This window comes from Ambystoma mexicanum, chromosome 6p, assembly GCF_040938575.1.
Source record: "Ambystoma mexicanum isolate Mex_15411 chromosome 6p, UKY_AmexF1_1, whole genome shotgun sequence".
Classification (NCBI taxonomy): domain Eukaryota; kingdom Metazoa; phylum Chordata; class Amphibia; order Caudata; family Ambystomatidae; genus Ambystoma; species Ambystoma mexicanum.
In genome coordinates, this window is record NC_090935.1 from 288692212 (window position 1) to 288716979 (window position 24768).

Genomic DNA, 24768 nt, shown 5'->3' on the forward strand with positions numbered 1-24768 from the left:
GTGGCACTTTTCTCAATTGTGAACGCGGCTGCAGCGAGCGATTGCTCGCACGCGAAATGTCCTTGCATCACAGCATCCAAAGTGCCACTATAGTAAGCCAAAGGTTTGTGTCCTAGTGACGTCTTCTGTGTCAGTACAGCTGTCATGAGGGTCCCCTTGCAGTGTGAGAACAGGTAAAACTCGCGTCCATAATCAGGATTTGCGAGCACTGGAGCGCTTGAAATCAACTCTTTTAATGATTTGAAGGAGGCGCTCATTTCTTCTGGCCATTCTATTTTTTTGTTCTCCTATTGGGCCTCCTTCAGTGCTTGCAGTAAGGGTCTGGTGTATGCTACATAATCTAATATCCATGGTCGGCAATAGTTGCACATTCCCAGGAATTTCTGCATTTCCTTCACTGTTGTGGGTTCTCCTACTGATCTTATTGCTTCTACCCTGTCGGGGATTATTCTTTTTCCATCTTTTGATATAAGCTGTCCCAAGTATAGAACTTCTGTCAGACAGTATTGTAGCTTTTCCTTGTCTACTTTGTACCCCTTATTGGCCAACAGGGTCAGCAATGTTATTGAATCTTTTCGGCATGCTTCTTCATCCTGTGCACAGACGAGTAAATCGTCTACGTACTGAATAATTGTGCTCTCAACTGATAAGTTTCCTAAGTCTTCATGTAGTATGCGGTTGAATATACTTGGGCTCTCACAGTATACCTGTGGTAGTCTACAATGTTCATATCTCTTCCCCCCTAGGGTAAATGCTGTCAGGTACCTGCTCTCTTCCGCCAGGGGGATGGAGAAAAAGGCGTTTTTCAAATCCACCACCGTGAAATGTGATGCCGTTTTTGGGACGCTGCATAATATTGATGCAGGGTTCGGGACTAAAAGGAAATCTTTCTGTATTACATCATTTAGGGGGCGTAAATCCTGGATCATCCTCCAAGACCCTCCTTTTGCTTTTTTAATTGGGTAAATGCATGTGTTACATGGGGAGTTTGAAGGCACTATTATCCCTTGTGCCAGTAGCGCATTTATTGTCTCTTTTATCCCTTCTTCAGCTTCACGGGACAATGGATATTGCTTTACTCGGGGTAGAATTGCTCCTTGTTTGAGCTTTATTATCACTGGCTGTACTCCATGCAACAACCCTACGTCATGGGGGCTTGTTGTCCACAAATTATTTGGTACGAGCCTCATGTCATCATCGAAGAATGACGGTGGTGCTCCCACAACTGCCATCAGCTGGACAGGGCTTTCTCTAGCTTGAATCAAGATGTCACAGGGCATTGCTATTTCCATTACTATTTCACCATCCCCTTCCGAATCTGAAAAGAGATCCTCATCAGTCAAGTCTCTTAGGGCAATATTGGCATTGGTACACAGTACTGTACGCCACTCACATCCTTCTATATCTATCCCAATCACAGAGATCCTTTTCGCAGATACCTGTACAGCGTGCAAGTCTAATGATACCACTGATCCTGGTGCTGTGTCAGGGTACACTATTGGGCGGAAGAGGAACTCCGCTGGAATCCTCCAATCCATTCTTCTTAACTCAGGAATTATGAGGGCCAGTGTCTTTAGTCCTTCAATAAACATTTCCTGGTCCACTGGCAAGCCACGTATTTCTGGTGTGGTTGTGTGAGCCTGTACTACCAGCATTACACGTAATGGGCATATTCCTGGTGTTGAACACACTATACCTCTTTCAGTAAATGATATTGTCATGTTGAGTTTGCTAAGAAGATCCCTCCCTAGTAAATTTATTGGCGCATGTTCATAATACAGTAAGGGTGTTTTTACAGTTTTACCCCCCACCGTCACGTCCACTGCTTCTGTGTAAGGAACTTCAATTACAGCCCCAGAGAACCCCTGTGTCTCTAACTTCCGGTTAGATAACGGGAACCGGCCCTCTCTAATACATGATTTCTCCGCTCCCGAATCCACCATGAATATGAACTGCTTGTCTCCTATCTGCGCCCCTACCAATGGTTCCTCTGCTGCATTGTAGGTGGTAGATAGAACTGGACACGCAAGTGTTCTCTGTGGGCTGTCCTATGCGGGGTGTCTCATTGCCCCCCCTTGGTTGAACACACTCCCTGAAACCACTGACACGCCACTATAGGGGGCTGGTGCTCCATTTGATGTTGTTGCGAAAGGGTTGCCTGGCGTGTAGTGCATATTGTCATTGTTTTGTGGGTGATTCTGGGTTCTGTATTGGTGTCCCTGTTGTTGCTCATTGTACCCCTGGCCGGCGTTTCTTTGTGGTTGTCCCATTTGGAGACCATATGGGCTCCCCGGATGGGGATGACCATAATGTTCTGCCTCTGGAAATCCGTTGCTTGGTCTACTTCTGCACTCTCTAGAGTAATGACCCCACCTTCCGCAGTTCCAACAACTCCCTTGCGCACCTCTGGGACCCTGCCATCCATTTCCTCCCATTCCCCCGTACCCCGGTCCACCTCCTCTTCGGCCCCTGTACCCACCTCGTCCCCCTGGAGGGGCCCACTATTGCCACTGCGGACCTCCGCCTTGCTCCTGCTCGTTCCACTGCCGCTGCCCTGCTTATGCCCAATTAGTTGCCATCCTTCCCTGTATAGCTACCAGCCCCTCCTCTTCCTCATCTCCCTCCCTGCTGTGTGGGAGCGCGGCTACTGCTGCTGCGACCTTCACCAGCTTTGATTGCACTAGTTTTGCTTCGTCTGCCAATCGTTTCTGCGCCACCTCCTTCTCCCTTTCTTTTATTCGCTTACAGTGGTGCACTATTATGCTCTGAATCTCAGGCCATCCTTTCGCTTCAATACCTGCTATCTTGTCAAGCGCCTTTTGCACCTCTTTTGGGAGCCCCCTCTTTATAATGAAGTAAAATAACGATGTCGATTGATACCAGGGCGTGCCCGTTTCTGCTCTCCACATCTCTTGGACCCGAAAAATGTAATCCATAGCATCTTCCCCGTCATTCATTGTACACTGCATGACTGACTGTAAGTCTGGTGTATCTGGAAACGTTTCCCTCAAAGCATCCCACACCCTTGCACGCACTGTGTTAAAGGAGGCACCATCATGGCGCCATCATGGCACCATCATGGCGATCGCAGTCTAACGTTACTCCCGGGAAACCAGCTTTGACCCATACTCTGTCAGCCTGATCCATTTCCTCTACTGCTGATACTAGCAAGCTCTTCACGTGCCCTATTGCTAGAGGTACCCCGGCTGTGTGTTTCTCAAAGGCATATATCCACTTGCTCGCCCCTCCTGACAACGGGGGCAATGACTTTAGTAAGTTAGCCTTATCCATCTGAGCCCAGGGTATGTAATTCGGCCTCCCTCCTCCCCTATGTATCAGTGGGAGCTGCAACTTGCCCTTTGTCGTCGTATCTGTACTCCCCTTCGTTCCCGATTTTCCTAGTGATGCCATTTTCCCCACTCGGTTCCTTAATCGCCCTGTCCACTCCTCATCCAGTGTTCTCATTGAGCATGCACCATCCAATCCTTCGCTTCCCCCTGCCATTGCCATACTTAACCTTTCGCTTTCTTCCAAATCATCCCTTATATCACATAGTAGCTTCTCCCTGTCCCCTATAGGCCTCTCTTCATTGTCAGTACATCCCTCTCTTTCCTCTAGTTCAATTATTCGAGTGGGTTCTTCCTGTATTCTGAACAGTATCTCACCTTTTTTCCACCCTTCTTCAAAAGTTCTACTCCCGCTTTGTGCTCTAGACGCACGCTCTGAACCAGCCGCATTAAGTGTGGTCCGCTCACATATGCTTTTTATCCTCGAGAGCTCATCTTTGGCTATAGAGAGCCTTGATTCTAGATCGTCTGTTAGTTTTTCTATGTCCACCCTTCGTGTGCTCACCTGTGCTCATTCCCTAGTACTCTCGTATGGCGGGGTGCCGTTGGCCTTTGGGTTGTAGTAGTTGTCGGGGGAGGCACATAAGTGGGGTCACTGTACCCCTCTGCGGGCACTGGCTTGTTTAGTATTGGGTACAAACTTATTACCTCTATTGGTGGCTCTTCCTCTGGCAATGCTTTATCGTCTTTGTGTATCATTAGAGGATTGTCAGTGGTAGATGGTAGATCAGGATTTAATTCTCTTGCCTTAGGCGGCGGTATCTCTTCAAACAGCCTCCAGAGATCTAATATTTCTCTCCTATTATGCAACTGCTTCCCCTTCTATTTCAAACAAATACATGTGTCTACCATATCTAGGACACTCTTGTCAAATGATCCCCCTTCGGGCCATATTTGGGGCAACCCCTCTCCCTTCAACTCCGTGATTCATTGGTCATGATATTTCTTAATCCGCTCCGCGTACCCAGGTAGGTTCTTGCAAATATGTGATAAGGGTGTTTCTGCCCCCATACTTTGTGCCCTCCTAGTACTTGTGTGTCTCTATGTATCTGGATATCTCAATATAAACGTATCACCATGTGAGTCCTCGTATTTTATGTCTTACTGAATCGTGGGGGCCTTTGTGTTTCTCCCCCCCGCCTGCACACCATAAGAATGGCTGCACACAGCCTCTGTTCTATTCTCTTTGGGGGGGGCACGTACAAGAGCAAACCAAATTGTAATCTCAACAATGTTAACCCAGAAATCAGAAAGGTACACACTCACTTCACCTTATTACTCTTGTCTTTATAATGTTTTGTCTGGCCACACTTACCATGACCACTCAAGGGCTATACATTTATGACCATTTTTACACACCCATCACACCAAATTATCTCCTGACACATACGATGTGCGCACACCCCTCTGTAACACTCTGTTCACAGTTCAATTTGCCCTCCCTTTCCTCCCTGGCCGGCTGTCCCTGTCCGTTTTATTTAGATATATGTATATATGTATATAGGCTTGATCTTCAATTTTACAGTAAAACTCTCTGTCTCTTACTTTATCTCTTTGGTTTTGTACTAACCCACTTTTATTTTTTCTCGTAACCCTAAAGAAAAGAATAGAAAGAATAGCAGTCACTAATATATTCTCTGTGTCTCCCTTTGCTAGACACTTTTATCTTATTTTCCACTTCTTCATATATTCCCAGTACTAGTCAAGATAGCACTATGTGGCGCCGCCTTCCACCCCCTCTCGGAGCTAGGTTCCCGTCACTCTTATCTCTTATTCACCTCTTAATCCTAATGGCCATATGCAAAGAAAAAGCAAAGAAAGTTTAAGATGGTCCTTAGTAGACCCACGTGCCCCTTTTTACCCCGCCTCGTTTCCTGTCCTAAATTTCCCCCTCTACTCCCTTTATGATCGCTCGCACTCAATACTCACGTGCCCGTCTTGAACCGAGAGTCTCCGAAACTGGGTCCGTCCAGGCAGTGCTGCCAGATCCTCAACAGTTAGCCCCGGCTCCGGCGAGCGGTACTCAAAGGGGATTTTTCAACCGGGATCCCGTACCCTCTCTCTGTTGAGTGCGCACTTCTGAGCGTACCGGTCGCCATTGGCGGGCAGCCTCCTGGAGCCGGCGCACCGTGCGTATCCCTTTTCGACCGGAGATTTTCGTGCCAAAGGGGACGGTAGGGATATGTTGGGAGAAAAATAATAATCACGCTTTCGGGGTCAACCCTGAAGGCAAGCGTCCCCAACCAGCACGATCCTCCCCGCAATGAGGGACAATGAAGGACTCTCCCAGGATGGGAATAAGGCCAAGACAAAGTGCGGGTGAGCGTAAATGGGAGTTTATCAATCAGAATAGGGCATGCAAAGAACTCTGCAAACTCCGAGAGCGATCTGTCTGACAATAGCAAAGACAGGCGTATATATTTACAAAAAACGTCATCAGAACCTGCATTCTATAGGGGGCACAAGTTCAATGGGATTGGGTGGCAGCGACTAGCTATAGGTGCTGCTGCGATGTGGTTGGCCTTGGCTGGAGGACGTCACTGGTCAGCCTCGTGGGTTGGGCTGGGCCTGGCAGGGCTGCTGGATTCATCCGGGCGGTGTCGTTGTGCCACTGCGGCCAGTGTCAGAGATGAATGTCTTTTCCTGACTTATGTGCCCTAGGCCATGCACACCGCAGTCATTCGGTTATTGCAATATTATCTTCTTTAGTAAATCTTTCAATAGGTTATTCTACAGGTTAATGCAACACAGGAGGAATGCATCTTTGAGAGGGGTTTGATGGCGATTCATCAGTACATGGTTACCAGTGTCCTGTTGACCGGGTATTATAGGTCGTGGGGCTAGGTCTCGGGGCATGGGACAGGCGGTACATGTCTTTCTGTCTTGTTAGAAGTCGTTATAAATGTGCTGCTGTGTGTTGCCACAGTATTGGGTATCCTAATTTTACAGGGGCCATAAACCTAAGGTGATCCGGTGGGTTGTGGGGTTTAAGAGAGGGCGCCTTTGATTTGTGTATTCAGGCGGAGGTTTACTACTGGGCTGTAAATAATGCAGGTGGCGGGCCGTGGCCTTGGGTGCTGCAGAGGGGACTACAAATCTTTGAAGCGGCTCCAGCCTAGTTGGGGGAGGTGGAGCAGCGCGGCGCGGGCCTCTGCCCTGTCGTCTGGCAGGCTCCACTGGGTGGGAGGGGGAATAGCCTTGCATAAACTCACAAAGGCATCTTCCTCGTGTGTTGACGATTTGTGGTGAAAGCATCATAAACATTCAAATAACATACAGTACTAATTGAGTCATTTCAAAGCTCACATCTTAACATTGCTAATGCCTCTCGAATTTAGCCAGTCCGAGCACATCATTTGTACACTATGTTTTAACAACTACAGCATTGTGTTATATGTATTTACATTTGCAGTTAGTGAGGTAGTAGTGAGGTTGGTGGAGCACATAGAAAATGACTTGCCACCGTACATGACGGTAGTGGCACATAAGGGGCTTGGACTTACACACATGGGGGGTGCATTCTCGCGTGTCCTTCACATGAGCCCTCATTATAGTTGCATTTGTCTTTCTTTGCACTCTAGCAGCATTAGTTCGGTTGTGGCGCGGGACCGTGGGGTGTAAGCTTTTCAATGAGGCACATAACAAATAACCCCCCTGGGACACTTTTATTATTTGCACACAACTGCAGTGGTGGGGGTGCTTCATTGCTTATGCCATGTGAACATGTATTCTGCCATATCTGTACGTTTTACAAATTTTCTAATCAAAGGGGTTTGTGGAGAAAATGCACGTATTGCAAGTAGTTTTAGCATTAGTATTAGGGAACTTTTCCTTTTATTAAAGGACCAGTTTTCAGTTCTCTTTCCACCCAGGCTCTGCTGGCCGGGTCATGCTGTCCTGCTGGGAGCAGCGATACACTGCAGTAGGTGAAATGTTACAGTGTTGGTATCTTACACTAGCTCATGTCCGTCTCATTCGTGGGAACGGGCTCACAGCGGATCTGCCAGGGAGCTGCGGCCACAGGGATAATTGAAACTCTCCAAAGGTGGGGGCCGCGCTACAGTGCGCCGAGCTCACACCATCTTTATTAGACAAAATGGTTTCTGAGGCCTAGCTAAATTCAATATGTTTGGGCAATGTCTTCAGCAGGTGAGCCATCCACCACCTGGGCCCTGGGGTTAAGGAGGGGACGCCCGATGAGCCATGGCCCTCACCTGGGGAGGGGATGTAGGCAAGGAGGGTCTTTTGGACCAATCCTCCCCTACACACTTTAATGCCTGCTTTTAGCAGGCGTTAAAAAAACAACCCGCAAAGGGACCTAGGAGCTAATTACGGCACCGTAATTTACGGTGCCGTAATTAGCACCTTCCCCAATTCCATTGAGCCCTATGGGGCAAAAATGGGAATGGGGAAGGGCCATGGCGGCATGGGGAATTACCGCCCCGCCAACCTTGGAATGGGGAGGTATTTCCGCATTCCACCATGGCGGACTCGTTACAACACCGGCACCAACCATGGTGTTAATAGCGCCATGGTTTAGCGCCGGGGTTATAATGAGGGCCTATCTGTCGAATACAACAGCCTAGTAAGGAGTCTCACAAGGAACGCACACTGCTATGTCTGACTGTGTCCAACAACTTAGGAAAGAAGGAAGAAGCTTTCCTGCCATAGAATAAGTTATACAAGAAACTCTTGATGGCTCAGAGAGAAGGGGACTAGAACGGGAATCAGGCAGAGATATTGGAAACTGGACCTCTCTGTCAGTTTAAGTATCATTATATCCAGAGAGAACAAGAAGATTGTGGAAGGGCCTGACTGAAACCAAACCACACTTGAGGATTTGTAAAGGTGCATAGGCGAATATGCAGACTCCCCATCATCTAGTCCAAAGGGAAATGTATTCTATTCCTTCCACTACACCTGGGCCACTGGCAAGAAAAAAAGACACATATCTGCACAGAAGATGGGTTCCACCAATCGCATTGTGATCAACGACCACTGAGGAAGTTGACCTCTGATGAACACGGGCAACCAGGTAGTACCCCAGCAAGCACTAACAACCACAGGGCAAATCATGTGGCGCAATGCAATAGTAAGGAGGGAAATATTATACTAAAGATTTTGCAAATGCGACTGGATCATGTATTAGATTTTTCTGACCGGAGTAATCCCTATCTAGCTTGATGTTTTGTGTGAAAGAAGAAACATCACACCACGTTGGCTGTTATGTATATCGTTGCCAACTGATTGAAGGGTCCTGTAAATTGGCACTGAGACCCCCATAATCGATGGTTTGCCACACTGGTTAACCCAAGGGCCTCAAGTGAATATGCCCCTGCGGTGGCCTACTACAGGTGATCTTTGGTATCAATATCAAATTCCGATTAAAAATGGTATTGTAAAAAGGACACCATGCCCCTTGAGGAAAAATGAGAAAATGCATCTAAAAGATAATGTACAAGTAGAACTTGGCTGGCTGAGTGGAGAGCTTTTATCCAGAGTAGATGGAGGACATGTAAGACATTTTACCAATAGAGCTACAGCTCCCTCCCTGTCAGATTGTCAAACACCTGATGAAGATCAACATTTCTCAAAACCAGCTAGCTCCTGTGCATTCCTAGGAAAGCCTTTATACCTTGCAACAACAATTACCAGGGTCTGTTTTTTACTCTCCAAAGCAACGCATCATACATATATATCTATGTGACATTCACTGGGGTTGGGTATGTGTATGAAGGAGGATTAGAATACATCTAGAAGACATTTAAAACATAATGGGTCAGATATAATGGACATGTATCACAGCTCATGTGGAACACTAATTTACTAGAAGCCCTTACTTAATTTCTCACATCTGATACCTAGAAGGTGTCCTTTACATCCTGCTAATATAATCTTTCTTTCAATCAAGGTAACCAACAGTTGAATCCAGGTCTTTCAAGCATGCTAATGCCAGAAATAAGTCACCAGCTACATCTGGATTGATAAAAGTGGCAGAATATCAAACAGCTTTCATACAAAAAGGGAGGGGCTCATGATAGAAATTAACTAAATGAAGACTAAATGAATTCCCCTAAGCATTGTCCTGCACCACCACCACCCATTTCTAACTGTATTAGGAGGCAGGCTTACAATTTAGTAATTTGAAATATTTCCTGAGTAAACTTCTTCAGGGTAATTCATAGATTTCAGCGCAGAGGCAGCGCATGCAAGCAGCACAGAGAGCTAGCGTGCGCCAGCGTGTGCCAGCCATGTGCACTAAACAGCATTCTGGCGCACCGAGTATTCATGGAATATAAAAGCCAGTTTGAGCGCTGGTGCAGAGAACATCCCGCAGCGCCAGTTACGCCCCCAAGAATGCCGCTTGCGCAAGGATAAGGCATTGAAATCCCCAATGCAGCGCAAAGGACCGCGCTAACCCTGCACCAGTTCACAGGGCCAGGACAGTGCATTTGGGGGGTGCGCGGTAAACGTCACACGCGATAGGCATTGGGCAAGCGGGGTAGGTGTTGTGGGATGTCTTAACCCACTCATCCAAGCCCTGCCACATCACTAGGCATTGCTGGCAGCAGAAACATCAGAATGGCCGCTGGAAAGCTTGCTGCTCACTAGAAATCACCAGAAAATGCGCAGTGAAAATCTGAAAAATAGGCTGCCATCCACTTTTGCCTATTTTAGTGAGCACAGGAGATCAATGCCAAAAACCACTATTGGGCTACCCACAAAGCAGCCTGAAACCACTTGGAAATAGCAATGCTGATTGCCAAAAGAAATACAGAGCTGTTTGGGAATCCATTTCTTGATTGTCAAAAATTGCTAAAATCATGGCTCACAAACCACCTAAAAAGATCCAATCTCCTTGTTGGGTGGTCAACATCAATTTCCCGCAAGAATCTACATAAATATAAAGTCCACAGAAGTGTATCTATATCTGGATAAAGTATACTTTTGAGGATTACTTGCTGGAAGAAAGCTGTCAAAATGGGTGCAATACCGGTACTCACCACTACCAGAAGCCGGCGTTTTAAAACAATTCTTTGTAAAATTGAACAACTGAACCCAAACTATGCCAAAGAAGAGAATTCCATCAAAATACCATATAGAGTGCCACACATTGATTTAATGTGGAAAAAGACTTGATTTAAGAAGATATGTTGCTTATTTTAAGTTTATAAATGTTATATTTTTTTTACAAGGAAGTATGTTACAATTGATCAGAAAGTAACTTGATGCAGTTAAAACTCCAAAAGGCTTGCTTCCCATTAGAACCCTTCACACCTTATCCCTAGACACAGAAGCTTCCTTCTGCCCTTGGCCAAGAGATTGACAGACTGGTGTGAACAAGAACTGGGGAGTGGCACCCTGGCCTATTGCTCTCAGTCAAGACAATGGATTCTTTGGGATGAATAGGAACATGCTGATTTGGGTGTGACTTGTCAGCAACTGCTCTGGGAGAGACAGGACATGTGACCTCTGAGTCAAGCCAGCTCTAGGGGTGGACCAGACTGGGATGTGGATTTAACATTGCACCAAATATATGTTTAAGGAAAATGCTTCTAAAATATTGTAACAAGCTGACAAAAATGTACAACTTTGAGATTGTGACAATGAAAAATTCACCCACAATTTAAGACTAAGCTGGACGCCGTGTGATGTTCTGAGACCAAACCCCGGAATTATTAATATCACAGCTGCATTGTTGTTGCTATGAACCTAAGAATTTACAGTAATATGCCCAGAGAGGAGCTGCATGCATGTATCAAATTTGGTGCAGAACCAATATTGGGAAACTCCCCAAAAGCGCAAATAAGTTGTCATTTCGGAACTAAAGCTCTTAGGGAGATCAGAGTTGGACAAGAATGTACCTTAATTAATCTGTGATGTGTATATGTATTATGAACAAGTTGTGCACCTTGGAAATATGTTTGTTATGAAAAATTGATTTTCTAAGTAAAAGCAAAGGGAAGTTTCTTCCCTAGAGGGTAAATGCTAGCATCATGATGACACCTCATGACACGCTGATCCTTTCTCCAGTCAAAAGATAGAGAATCCTCTAACCTATCAAATCCTTAGGGGGTTGGGCTTAGAGAGTCAGCCTACCCACCCACTTTGGAAACACATAAATAGGAACTGCTGAGACCCAGATAAAACACTCTTTTCCACTCTTCAACCGATTTCTTGCGAAGCACTCTGCCGGAAGACTCCAGAATCCAGATCTAGATCCAGAGACCAGAACTCTAGAACCCAAACTCTAGAACCTTGAAGCAGAGAGGCCTAAACCACAAGCTGAATCCTTCTCAGCAGGCCTTCAGAATATTTTGCAACCTGATTCTAACCCCTAAACTTCCACGGGGCCTAACCAAACCATTCAACAGCCAGGCTGTGCTGTTTGCTTCTAGCTAAGAACCATGTGCTAGAACGCAGATCCAGACCCAGAGAGAGCAGTGCTGTATCCAAGACCCGTCAGATCCAGTTCAAGAGGCTGCAGACCGCCGTGCAGTGCTGAACGCAGAACCCAGAGGGCCTGAGACCGTCCAGTGGCGAGAGTGAAGCCAAACCCCTTTACCAGATCTTTGACGAGGCCCATTCCATTCCAAAGCTAGGAGTGAGTATCTAGTCTAAAACTGTCCATAACCAAGCTCTTCATTTAAAGTAATCCTCTTCCAACCATTTTAACTCGTCCAGAACTGCATTATAGAATCTTGTGTCCATCCTGTTGATTCCAAATCTGTAAAGCGCGATCTGTCATTTGAAATCTTTACTTTATTTCTGCAAAATCTACCTTCACAAAAACATCCGTAACTTTTGAACCGCACGTCCTAGAAGCGAAATTTAACTGTCATTTTAAAGCTAACAAACCCAAAACGACACTCCAATTCATTACATTTTTTTCCGTAATCGCGATTTACGCACACGGAAAAATTGCCGCGAATTGCAATTAAGCTCCATTTCACCACTTGTAAAAATAGCTGTTTCTTGTTTGCAACTGCTGAATTTTTTTCCAATTTGATAATCATTCATGAATCATTGCTAGTGTTGACCTGAACCAATCCAAAGTAACTATCACTTATTCTTAATATCCTTCAGTGAATTAAAATCATTTTAGCATATTTTCCCATCCCTTGCAATCACATTCAAAAGCGTTTTGACCTGTGTTTTAAAATCATACCTGTTTCCTCTAAGCTTGCTGGGGGGAACTGGAATTTAACTGCATTACTGATTGTATTCTTGAAACCTGTGTGCCCTCATTTCCATATCTCATATTGCATAATAGTGGGGGAAGTGAGTAGTCACAGGGGAAAAAGTGATCATATTATCTTTTGATTGAAATCATATGAAGTTATTTCTGTGTCACATTCTTTCCCATTATTGCATTTCCTTGAGTTACTTAAAGTATTCTCTGCTACAGTATCCTTCATATTCCTACTCCTAAGTGATTAAAGAGATTGTCAATTTTGTAATATTACTCCTTGTCGATTACCGTCCATATTCATAAGTGTGCTATTCAAATGTTATTTTATTCATAAAAGTGTGATATATATATATATTGTTTAATTCTTCAAATAAACCTTTTAATTTGCAAAACAAACCTACTTCTTGGCTCAGTGAGGTCAGGGGGATTCAAAGAGAGGGGCGTTATATAAGGGTTCATCATCCAGATTCAAAGAACTTTGACATAAAAATATCTAAATAAGGGCTTCCATTGGGTATCCCATCCTAAGCATTGACTTAGTTGGATTGCTGAATTAAAGTCACTTACATTGTATTTTGGGGGGGGTGTTGGGTGTCCTGACCCACGTTTAAGCTATCATGCCACAACATTTGGTGCTGTGGGCTTAGAAAGTTCAAGATGGCGGAAAACCCACATGTGCGCCGAAATCCAGGAAAGCTGCGCAGTTTGTGCGCACACCAAAATGGTTGCCTCACTTGCCACCCACCAGTGCGAGAATGAAAGGCCGGGTTGCCATGAGGGAAATGGGTTGCCAAAGGACAAACAGTAGCGCCGGTTAGCTTCAAAGCGCCTAAAACCACCATTGGACTACCCGCACAGTAGTCTGAAACCAGTGGGAATGGCAATGCTGATTGCCAAATGCAACCTAGAATTGTGGGGAATTCATTTCTTAAATCCCAAAAATGGGTGCAGTACCAGTACTCACCACTATCCAAAAGCCGGCGTTTTAAAACCACCCTGTGTTTCTCTGAAGGCAGGCTCAAAATGCCTATTTTCAAACATTGCAACATGTGCAAAATATTCACTGAACACCAGCAGACATTTGGCAGAATGGAGTTTTGTGTGCTTACAAAATCTGGGAAATGAAGAGCCCAAAACAATGCTTATAACAAAACTGCTATGGAGTAAGCAGTTTAAGTTGCACTGGATTTAAAGACACTAAAATCGAAAATGTTTAGATAAATGAGTGACCTATGTTTGGTGTCACATGCCTTTGTAACTGTTGAAATGTCATAGTTTTGCACTTAGAATCAGCATTCTAGCTGCATGTGTAAAATTGCAAGTTAATTTAAAAAGCAACAAAAAAAACATGACAGTTAGCTGAAAGTCTGGCTTAAGGAACTTGATTTTGCTTGACAGCTACCCCCATCAGGAGTGAAACTTGAGTCACAACTGTGTTCCCAGGCCCATCTGCCTTTTGCTGGCCACACTAAGGATATGCCATCTCTCTGATAATTGAATTAAGGGGAGCCCCACAGAATACAGGAGCTCTGAACAAAGCCTGTCTTGACTCAGGCAAAGGTTTTATTACAGCGGTCGTAAAATGTAGCTTCCTCTTGGCAGAAGCTGGGAGGGGCACTGCCTGTGAGAGCAAGCTGGCTTGGCAGAACTGGATAAACCAGTATTTCCACCATGTGACCTGGGAAACCACACCCCTTTGTAGCCAGAATATTGTTTAGAAAAAGATGAATAACTCATGGTGCGGACATGTGAAAATTTTATAAATGATACCATAATTCTTGTGATTTTTCTGCCCACAGTTTAAGAGGTTTTTAGAACCGGTGGTATGTTCAGGGGGGTGTTAGCGGAAAAGTGGATATTACTCTAAATGTATGCATGTTAAAAATCTGAAACTTCATCAATTAATGTCCATACTCCCTGCACACATGTGTGTAAAATGGGGTCAATGTCAGAAATTGAAAAATCAGTTAAAAAGTCAATTATCTGCCATTTCTGAATGCAAGCTCTTAGAAACAGCAGATTTGGACAGAGACATGGCTAAATTCAGCCACACCATGTATATGTAATTTCAAACAACTGTGTAACTCTGAAATATGTATTTGGTTCAAATCTAGATTTGTGTGCAAGTTGACAGGAGGAGTGGACTTTCTGCAGGCTGTAAAATGACATCACTCTGACACAACCTAGCTCCCCCAATCAAGTGAGAAATGGAAGTTTGACCAATTAGAAGCTGAGAGAGAGGTAGGGTCAGTGATGCTAGAACACACCCACATAAAAACACATAAAAACAGAGAGACAGGACAGATAGGGACCTTCAATTCCATCTGCCGCTGGAAGCTCTGCCGGAAAAATCCATACTTTACCTCCATCAAACCTCCAGAGAGCCAAACTAGAGACTTCAATCTATCCAGAACTAGAGACCCAGACCAGAGAACCAGAGAGAGCTGACCCAGATCACTGTGAAGTGCAGAGACCAGAGGCGAGTTTAAAACCTGACCAGATCCATGGCGAGGCCCATTTCACTCAAGCATATAGTGTGAGTACCTAGAAAACTGTGCAGAACCAATCTCTTAGTTAAAATAATATAATTCAATCCTATTTTAATCTAAGTAGAACTGTCTCCTAACTGTCACCTGTCATTTGTAAAGCTTCCACTTGTCATTTTCTAGTTGCAAGCTGCACTTGTCTTTTTGAGCTTTTAAAATTTCAAATCTGAAAAACGACCTTTATTTAATCGCTCATATCTCCGTGACCGTTTGTGCTAGAGACTTGCAGTAACTTTCATCTGAAAGCTTAGAATCGTGACTTTCCTACGAACCTAGAACCGCATTCCTAACCCCTATAGTTTTACCGCAATCGTGGAACACGCATCCGCGAATTTTACCACGATTTGCAATTTCTTCACGTGTAAAAAGCTGCTGCTGCTTGCCTTCCATTTGCCAGAAAATCGTTTGCCTCATACAAACTATCCCTGAATCATTGCAAGAGTGAGCCTGAGCTAATATTAACTAGATACCACTCACCCTGAACCTCTAGAGGGAATCAAAAGCATTTTAGCATACTTTTCACTGAATTGCCAGCACATATCAAAGCATTTTGCCTGTGTTTTAAACTTCTGTTGTCTAAGCTTGCTGGGGATTGAACTGAATTACATTGATTGCATTTCTGAGAACTGTGTGCTTTCCTCCCATTTCCTTGCATTGCATAAAGAGGGGGGGAGTGAATAGCCAGAGAAAAGTGATTACATTGTTTTGTTGAAATCATATTGAGTATTTTCTATACTGCATTTCATTCATTCAACCTTGCATTTCCTTGAACCCTATAAAGCATTCTCTACCACATTATACTTCTGTACCTATTCACCTGTGTGCTACCTTATCCATTTCATGTCAACTCCTTATTGATTATAGAGAAGCGTGTTAGTGCCAGATTCTCCGTTGTTAATATTTATCATATCAGATTAAGTGTGATATTCAATTATTAATTTATTATAAGGTGTGACATATATATATCTATTGTTTAAATTATCAAATAAACCTTTTAACTTGCAAAACAGAACTACTTCTTGGCTCAGTGGGGTCAGGGGGATTCCAAGAGAGGGGTGTTATATAGGGGTAGTCATCCAGAACGCATGAACTGGACATAAAGAGATATCAATAAGGGTTTTCATTCAGTATTATAGACTAGGCGTTGACTTAGCTGTAGTGTTGAATTGAATCCTCTTACAAACTGGGGGCTCGGCCGGACGTTTGGGTTAGAATACCACTTGTGCAGCTTAATACAGTGTGCTAACTGACGGGATACATACATCCGGTCGGATCACCACGCTGCATTACGCTGTGAAGCATTCCTCAAAAGGGACACTCCAAGAAAAGTTCTGTTCTGCAAAAATAAAATACAAACTTCTGTAAGTCAGGACAGAGACCAATCTCTAGAATGACGACCTTAGTAGACATGAAAATAGCCAGAGAGCACTTCTTACATAAGTTATTTGTGAGAGGTGAATGGGCTGAGCAGGGCCAGGATGCCTGGTTGCAGGCCATCACGCGACAGGTCACTGAAACAGGGTCAGACTTATGGAGAGATCAGGGTCCATTACATGTGGCCCTGAGTGAACTATATATGGCTCCTAAGGCCAAAGAGGAACACGACAAGATTGTTAGGATAGCGGCATACCTGTACCTATATATGGGAGACATGCAGGATAGATGTGCTGAAAGCCAAAATCTGGCAAATAGGCAACAGATGGCGTTAGGGAAGGTCCAATCTGACCTGGTCTCTTCTGAGCAGAGGCTGCAGAGGAGCCAGGAGTCAGAAAATGATAGTAGGCAGTACATCATTAAAATAAAAGAGGATATGGGCATCCTACAACAGGAAAAGACAGACCAGGATACCAGATTTCTGGCCTTGCAGAAGGAGCACCAAGACAGTTTGGACTCCTTACTGCAGAACCAGAAAAAGTTGGAGCAACAGATCAATTTCAACAGGGCATGCGCGGAGCAGGTAGTCACCCTGCAAAGCCAGCTAGATAGAGAGAAAGAGGAGGGCAATAAACTGATTCTGAAAGACCTGGATACCCAGGCAGAGTTTGATCAGGAGCGCCAGAAAGCTGGTGCCTTCCAAAGGCAGAGGGACGACCTAGCGGCACAAATGCAGGCTCTTAGTCAGGAAAGAGACGCCATAGGCCAGGAAGTCTGCCATTTAAAAAGGAAAATGGAAGAAAATCACCTGGCCCTCCAGGGGCTGGGTGACCTCCAAAAAGGAAACCAGAACTTGTTAGAGCACACCAGGAGGGTGGAGGATGCTCTAGCAAGAAAGGAGCAGGCCAATAGGGACACAGCTCAGGAGGTAAACCTCCTGCAGCAAAGACTGGCCCAGTTCTCCAGGACCAACCAGGAAGCACAGAGGGAAAATGAGGCCCTCTGTCAACACAATGATAGGCTCCAACAACAGGTAGCGATGCAGGAGAAACTGATAGAGTCGAGTAAGGCCTTAACAGAGGAACTGAAAGCACAAATGCAGGCTCTTGCATTGCAACAGGGAGCAGGGGCGGATAGAGATGAGGTCCGCTGGGAAAGAGAGATTCCTGACCATAACCGCAGGAGCCCTAACACCAGGGGCCTTCATCTCCCCCAGTCCCTGGATTCTACCACCCCCATGTCCCCTGGCGCACATGAGCACAGGGCCACAGGGATGGCAGATTACTATCCAGCTAAGAGTATGGGGCTCATAGGCCAGTACCACTTAGGAATGGAGGGGTGGGCATCCGGGTATGGGCACCCAAGTACAGTACAGTTCAATGGGGAACCCCAGGAGAGTAGGCCCATTAAGGGCATCCTGAAAACCTCTGCCCAGTTAGGTCAGTGGAGGGGGTACCCATCAAATCCTGGCAGCAAGGAGGAATCTGAAGACTCCTCTGAACTGCGCAGGACACAGGAGACCAGGTCCCCACATTCTGCCAGCCATTCCCAGGCTCGCAGAATCCGGGAAAACCTGGAAGAACAGACGGGAACCTCTGGGAGTAGTGCCTCTGAGTCCGAGGACGAATGGACAAGGGTTACCCGAACCAAAAAGGCCAATAAGGCAAAAAGGGCCTTGCTTAAGGACCCTTAAAGCAGATTAAGGCGATCAGGAGCGTCATCACTCCTTACCATAAGAACGCTAAGTATTCTGTTTGGGAGCACTTAGAGTTGTTTGAACAAATGATGGAGACTTTCCATTTGAAGGACAGCCAAAGCTGTATTCAATATGTAAAGTGGACCTTCTCCCCGGAATACTCCAGTTTCTTTGCGGGGCTGGAGGACCAAAATCATTTAAGATGGTCCACCTATAAGGCGGCCATCTTGAAACATTTTTCTGTTCACAGAAATCCTCAAGAGGCTCGCAAGGCAGCCTACAATTTGCAATGTGGGGAGGATTAGGCCCCACAAGAATTTGTGCAGGAGTTAAAGCGTGCTTTTGCACAGACCACAAGAAGGGTGCGCACGGATAGCAGGGAATTTATTAATACGTTTTTCCATGCCTTGCCCAAATATATCATGACCCAGCTCGTGAGGGATTTTCACGAGAAAAGATCTTTAGACTGGGTCATTGAACAGGCTACCCGGATCTATGAGGTGCAGAAACCGATAGATAGCAAAAGTAATGCCCAGAAAAACCCCAAAGCCAACAGCACCCCTGCTGCTGCCAAGGTGGCAGAGGAAAAGGTCACCCCCGTTTTAGAGTTGGAGATGGGGGGGCCTAAAAACCTACCTGCACCTAATAATGCTAGGCCCAGAAGGTCCTCGGGCCAGTCACAGACAGGGAGCCAGGGAGGCAGCCCCACAAATGGGGTCCCTCGCTCTCCTGATTATGTAAGTCCCCGTTACAAGGGAAACAGACCCATCCTGGGTTATGTGTGGACTCCTCCAGCCCAAGGGGGGGGATCCAGCCAAGCACTTAACCCAGGGAACTTCCCTCCAAACTTCCCACAGGAGGGCAGAAATTAACCAAACCCTGGGCAGAACTTTTTCCCCAGATATCCACCCGACTTTCAGCCCCAAAACCATCCATCCTTCTTTCCCCAATTCCCTGAGCCCAGACCACTGAATCCGGGAGAGGGGAGGCCAAGGGTGGAGGGGTACCCAAATCTTCCCAACCCGGGGTACTACCAGAGAAGGGATATCTACCCTTCCCGGGATCAGCCCAGGGGAGAAAACAGGGCCCCGTATCAGCCTGAGCGGGTTTCCCAGTTAGAGCGCCAGGTTCAAAACATGGCGCAGGATCTGGGTCACATACTGAGGGCTCAGCAGAACCCTCAGATGGGCATGCCGGCGCAGAACGCACCCAACTCTGGACCTGGTGCCCCAGAACAATGACGGGGGCAGCACCCCGATAACTCACCGGTTCCCAGGGAGGAGGCACAAAGGGAAGGGGGGTGTAAAGCCTTGGAGGAAGCTTCCTTCCTCACTTGTAAACAGCCCCTGGAAACCCAGGAACCGGAAACAAAATCTCTTGCCCCTGAAAGTCTGCCTCCTAAGGAGCAGAGGGGGGGTAGGAGAAACAAAAGACCCAAACAGACTCAGTTTGAGGAGGAGGTACAGATCTTCCAATTTGAGGGAGAGGGATCCCCAGAGGATCCTGGGAAAATGATCTTCTCCTTCAGAGAGGGGGGAACTCCTCCCAAAGAAAAATGGGTCCCTAGGGATGCAAATCCAGACTGGGGAGATGTGGAGACTGAGCTACCGCCGCCCACCATCTCATCCCAGAACCAACAGCAAGAAAATCCCCTGGTTCAAACCCATCCTGGTGACTGCCTCCAAAAAGGGGGGGGCGGCCCAGAACCGGAGCCAGGGGAACCCACAATGGCTCTGATCTCCAGTTGCCAAATTTTTCTTTCAGATTCCCAAGGCTCTCCACAGAATTCTGCCCAAATCTCTTCGCTAGCGATGTCCAAAACCAGAAAATTAGCCCACCAGTTGTCCAAAAATGTACATTATCTGTGCCCCCTTGAGGAGAAGGAGGGAAGATATTATGCCCCGGTACAAGTACAGGGGCAGGGTACAATCTCGGCACTGGTGGACACTGGATCTCAAGCTACCCTTCTGTCCAGAAGGGCCTTTGACGAACTAAATGCAGGAAGGGGAGAGAATTACCAAATTCCTCTCACCTCTCTTCCTGGACAACTACAGAACTTTGACGGGAAGGAAATTCCCGTTGAGGGGACTGCAGACTTGGACATTAAGATCGGGCGACACAAGTTGAAACACCCGGTCATAGTTGTGACCCCAGAGGGCACCCCTTGTTTACTAGGGAATGACCTCCTAAGAAGGTTGTCACCCCTAATAGATTGCGTAAACAAGGTCCTCTGGACCCAGACTAGCCGACCAATAAAATTAAAACAGAGTGTCAACCATGTTAGTTTAAACGGCACATGCCACATGGTTGAACAAAAATCTGACCAAGTAGAATTTCACTTCCAGAACAACCAAATTCCAGACTGGTGATGGGGGGTCCTCTCTATTTCTGAAAATCAACCTTCCTTCCAGTTTAAGGTGGTATTCCACACTGGAAGGAAACACTCTGAAATTCTATACTAATCCACAATCAGAAACTACCACTTCTATAGTCCAGGAAGATGTGAAATCAGCTCAGAGCCTGGCTGATATTCAGCAAATTGGAGAGCAGTTGTTCATCCCTGTTCAGTTAAATGATGGGAAGGACTCTGTTCTCGCTCGAGTGTGTGTGAACAACGGTAAGAGCTTCATCAGCGAAGCCATGTTCCGCCAACTCCCAAAAGATCCAGCCATTCCCACCTTCAAACTGATAGACCAATGGGAAATGGACCTGGAAGCACCTGATTCCAAACATCTCCTGCCAAGCAGGTGTATGCTCAAAATCTCCATTGGCAACAAGAGCATAGTCCACAATTGTTGGGTCGTGCGAGACGTCCCTGCCGCCTTTTACTTAGGCAGTGACATTCTCAATCGCTTTGCCATTAGTTTGGACCTAATAAACTTCAAAGCTTGGTCCCGATTAGCGGATAATCCCATGAGCTTTGATGATCCAGAAAAAGCATTTAGGTCAGCTCAATTGCTACCTTATGCAGTTGAAATTCAGGTTAAAGAGGAAGTCACCATCCCAGAAAGGACCCGACAATTCTCCCTGGAAGTGAAAGTTAAAAGTTAAAAGGGGACAAGAGTTGAAAAACCCTGATGCTTACATACATCTAAATGCTTCTCTCCAACTGCAAGGGTTAGGGGTAAACCCAACTCCATTAGTCAACATAGAACATGACACCATTCTAATAGAGGTGGATAACAGCGACTTAAAGAGTATTACTCTAGCCGCAGGCACCATTATTGGAATGGCGGTTGATGACCGACATTTTTCCATCGACTTAGTAAATGAACTGTTACGACCAATCCCCAAGGACTGTTTTGACAGTGACAGTGAGGACGAAACAACACCAGACAGGATTTTTACCCGGCATGGGGTGAACTTCCTGGTGTACACTTCTTGCCCTTATGGTAAGGAAGATGTGACTTGTGACTTCAGGAGGGATGAGGTGATTTTCCAGGTCCATGAGGGCTGCCTTTCCCACCTGAAGCCTCCAGTCCAAATCAGCACTCTGACCAGGGACTTCTCCACCCAGCTGGAGGAGGCCGCTGAAATAGCCAAACCAGAAGTCTTTCCAGGATTCAGGCAGATGGTGGAAGAGAGAGTCAACCTAGCTGATGCCTGTGTGACTCTGGAACAAAAGCAAAAGTTGAAACAAGTTTTCTTGGATTTCCAAGATCTCTTTGCGGTAGACTCATATGACTGTGGTCGCACTGACATCCACACAACAACAATCCCCACGGACCCTGGCATGACTCCTGTGTTTGTGAAGCAATATCGCTTGCCTCTCGCATCAATGGAGTCCCTTACTGAAATAATTAAGAACCTTGAGTCCCGGGGAATAATCCGTCCAGTCCACAGCACCTTCAATAATCCGGTGCTGGGAATATTGAAGCCAAACGGCCAGTGGAGACTCTGCGCCGACCTCAGGGAGCTCAACAAACGGGTCCATACTTCCCGATGGCCTCTGCCCTACATTGACCAAGGGCTGGCCCAGATCCAGGGGTCACAGGTATTCACGGCAATAGACCTGACCAATGGATACTGGACCGTGCCTGTCAGCAGGGAGGACCAATACAAACTGGCTTTTACCTTTGGGGGCCAGCAGTACACATGGACCCGGACTCCCTTCGGATACCTCAACTCCGGCAATGAATTCAACATTTTCCTACATAAGGCCATGCCCGACCTGGGTGCGAGGGGTAACCTGGCTTATGTAGATGATGTCCTCATCAAAAGTTCATCTGTGGAGGAACACATAGCGGAGATCCGTTATGTTCTGACGCAGTTGAGGGCCGCCGGAGCAAAACTTTCCTTTCAGAAAGTACAGTGGTGTAGAACCCGTGTTAATTTCTTGGGGCATGAGATTACTCCTCAGGGTCTCTGTCCCCAGGAAAAGAAAGTGGAAGCACTTCAGAAACTGAAAGACCCCACAACTCTGTGGGAACTAAGGAGCCTCCTTGGACTGACTAATTACAGCAGAAAGTTCATTGAGGGCTACGCAGAGATCACCAGACGCCTGATTCATCTCCTGAAGGGGGGGGTCAAGTGGGAATGGGGTCCAGAACAAGCCGAGGCAGTAAAACAACTCAAAAGAAGCCTCTCACAAGCGCCTTGCCTAGCTTACCCTGTCAGAAACAAGGAGTTCTTCCTGGAGACGGGGTTCTCTAACACGTGCTTGACGGCAGTATTATACCAAAAGCATGACAAGGTCAATAAAGTAATCTCATATGCGAGCAAAGCTTTATCCTCTGTGGAGGAGAAATTCAACGATTGTGAGAAGGCACTCCTGGCAACGGTGTGGGCATTGAAGAATTACCGCCCGTTTATCCAGGGGGAACACATCATAGTGGAGACTCCACACCAGCCTCTGCAATATCTCCAAAGTGACCGAATCCGGGCCGGAAATGTGAGTAATTCCCGAATTACTTCCTGGATTCTGTCAATGCAAGGCTTTCCTGTGGAGGTCAGATATGGCCAAAACAAGAAGAGTCCCCTCGCGCAAGGTCTGGCTGACTTGCATGATTGTGCCAGAGAAAACTGTCTCGAGGACGAGAGTCTAAAAATAAAGGACAACACGGAGGCATACCTTAATTCCCCACACAAAGTCTTTGAAGAGGACAAGTGTGAGGGAATGCCCACTGTCTATGTGGATGGATGCTCTTACCATGTTGACAACAACGGGGAAAAAGAACTGGTGGCCGGCGTAGGGAATGCATGGGTGAATGAGTCCCCAGAACCCTCCGCTGGATACAAAATTGGTCCCCGAAGTAGTCAGGTGGCAGAATTGATGGCTGTGCATCAGGCCATCCTCACTGCTGTCCAGCATCAACTCCACGAACTGGTCATAATCACAGATTCGGATTATGTACGGAACGGGTTCGTGGAGCACCTGGTTAATTGGAAAACCAGAGGCATGTTATGTGCTAACAACAAACCCTTGAAACATGGGAAGTTGATCCAAAACATTGATGATCTGGTCACCTCGAATGAGATGACCATCTATTGGAAAAAGATCAAGGGTCACTCCAAAGTAGAGGGACCAGACAAAACTGGAAATGACTTAGCTGATCAGCTGGCCAAAACCGGGGCCATCCAAGGGGATCTAATTGAGATTGAGTCCCTGTTGGGGGAAATCCAGGTCACAGCTATCACTAGGTCCCAGACAAATGCTCACAACGACCTTTCAATTGCACAATGGAGTAAGGAGACCCCTGATGCTGATTTGATTACCGCTCAGAAGGGGGATCCAATAATTGGTCAATTTTACCAGCACCTTGAGGACCCTGAGAACTTTCCCCTGACGGATACCGATTACACTGGGAAAGAGGACCTAAGAGTGTTGATGAAATGTCTAAAAATGTTCAGAATCCAAGACGGGTTGTTGGTAAGGAAATCCAAAGCTGGCCACGACCAGTGGGTGGTTCCTACCTCATTCCGAAGCCTGATGTTAAGTCACGCCCATGATGCGGCCACCGCCGGTCATAGGGGGTTTCACACAACATTGGAAATCTTAAGAGAGGTTGCAAACTGGCCACACATGGGGCAGGACCTCAACCAATATTTGAAGGGGTGTCTTGTGTGTGCACAATTTCAGCCATCATCCCTCACGCACCGTGCGCCTCTACAAAAGAGGGGAATGACACTGCCATGGTCAGATTTACAAATCGACTTTGTAGGCCCTGTGATTCGCTCGGCTAGGGGGAATAAGTACATGTTGACTGTGACATGCTTGTTTACCAAGTGGGTGGAATGTCTCCCAGCCCCAAACTGCAAGGCAGAAACGGCAGCTGCCTTGATGATTAACCACATCTTTTCCTGTTTTGGTCTACCTCAAAGGATTGAGTCAGATAGAGGTAGCCACTTCACCAGTGAAGTAATGACAAAGATGTGGGAGATACTGGGGGTCAAGAGAAAGCTGCATATTGCTTATAGACCAGCTTCTTCTGGGGCAGTAGAGAGATATAACCGGACAATTGTGAGCATATTAAAGAAGTTTGTGGCAGATTCTGGGCCAAGTTGGGATATCCAATTACCTCTGGTCCTAATGGCCATCAGATCTACCCCTTCATCTGCAACCAAAATGTCACCATTTGAGTTGATGACTGGGCGCAAGATGGTGCTTCCTCA